The following is a 2031-nucleotide window of genomic DNA, read 5'->3' on the forward strand; positions in this document are numbered from 1 at the left end:
AAATCGGATGGTTTAGCAGAAATGGCCCTCAGCAATCGGGCTTGGGGGATGTTGCTTACTGAGTGGTTTTTTCCCCCTTTGCTGTTTCTGTGTTTTTATTTTCATTTTGCTAAATCCCTCTTTTATTTCTGCTTCCTCTTTGGGAAGTGTTTTTATTTCGATTTGAGGGAGCTCCTGCCCTTTCCAGTGCCAAACTCCTTTGGCAACACGTCCTTAGCCGAGGGCAGCTGCTCTGTTTGTGTTAAATGTTAAACCCCAGGCACAGGATGCAGCTCAATTTGCAGGGAAAACTGAACATTTTGTGATGCCACTAAAATGCCTTTTTTTTCTCGCGCCGCTGCTTTGGGCACTGGGACACGTTACGTCTCTTACTGGGCACATCCTGTCCCTTGGCTCAGCTGGTTCTTCCAGGGACAATTTCTCCTGGTCTGCAAATCATTTTGCAAAAGCAGGAAGCCACCTCCAAAGGTTAGACACTGGCTTTTTCCCATCAGACTTCTCCTTTCCGAGAAAACAGTCACAACTGGAGCCAAGGATTCCCCAAAACACACACTGGAACCCCAGTTTCAAATATGTTTTTGATTCTCCCGCAGCTTCTCCCTTCTCCTTTGATTATTGTGAAACTTAAATCTTGAAAACAAATCATCCCCGTGAGAAACTGCGCTTTCAGTTCCCACACAGGTTTTAGAGAGCGGGGTTATTGGAATATTGGGGAAGAAATCCTTCCCTGTGAGGGTGGGGAGGCCCTGGCACAGGTTGCCCAGAGAAGCTGTGGCTGCCCCATCCCTGGAAGTGTCCAAGGCCACGTTGGATGAGGCACAAGTCCTGTGAGGAGCAGCTGAGGGAGCTGGGGGGGCTCAGCCTGGAGAAAAGGAGGCTCAGGGGGGACCTTCTGGTTCTGAAACCCCCTGACAGGAGGGGGGAGCTGGGGGGGATCAGACTCTGCTCCCAGGAAACAAGGAACAGGATGAGAGGAAACGGTCTCAAGTTGTGCCAGGGGAGGGTCAGGTTGGATACGGGGAAAAATCTTTTAATGGAAAGGGTTTTAAACCCCTGCCACTGCCTGACCGGGGAAGTGGTGGGGTCACCATCCCCAGAAGTGTTCAAAAAAAGTGGATGTGGCACTTGGGGACATGGTTTAGTGGGGAACATGGTAGTGCTGGTTGACAGTTGGACTTTACGATCTTAAAGGTCTCCTCCAGTCTTAACAATTCCGTGATTCTGTGATCCATACCTTGTTTAGGTGGGCAATGCCAAAGGTGACAGTGAAATAAAAGAGGTAAATAAAATCCCTGTGCAGAGTATGAATGGCCAAAGGGCACTGCTGCAGGACAGCCTTGCTCGCTGCCAACGTGTCTGTGTGGGACAGATGCTGGGGCTGGGTTTGGAAGTGGTGTAAGTCAGCAAAGCCCAGACTTACCCAGAGTTACACTAATCCATGTCACGAGCATCTGGAATGTCGGGAAGAGGGTTGTACAGCGTGCCTGTGGGTGGCTGCAGAAGTCCTATGAAGGAGTTTCTTAAGCACCACATCACAGAATCCCAGAAGGTTTGGGTTGGAAGGGACCTTAAAGATGATCCCGTTTGGAAGGGACCTTAAAGATGATCCCGTTCCACCCCCTGCCATGGGCAGGGACACCTTCCACTACCCCAGGTTGTTCCAAGCCCCATCCAACGTGGCCTTGGACACTTCCAGGGATGAGGCAGCCACAGCTTCTCTGGGCTAATGCCCATATCTCAAACACAGACAGCTGGATAGTCATGGAGCTAAACAAGGATTGTTGGGAATAACAGACAAGGATTGTTGGTAATAATACGCTGCAAGAAAGAACAAGATGTGACTGGAGAAGGGAGGTAGGGTAGGACTTCTCCAGTCCACGAAGACACAACAAAAGACACCATCAGCACAAAAGCGGGCTGGAATTGGGGCTGGTGAATTTTTCTCTTTCTCTCTCTCTCTTTCCCCCTTTCTTTCTCCCCCTCTTTAATTCATCTCTTCCCTTTCCTCACCCCTTTATCCAAACCCCACTG

This window comes from Lepidothrix coronata, unplaced genomic scaffold (assembly GCF_001604755.1).
Source record: "Lepidothrix coronata isolate B3197 unplaced genomic scaffold, Lepidothrix_coronata-1.0 Scaffold304, whole genome shotgun sequence".
Classification (NCBI taxonomy): Eukaryota; Metazoa; Chordata; class Aves; order Passeriformes; family Pipridae; genus Lepidothrix; species Lepidothrix coronata.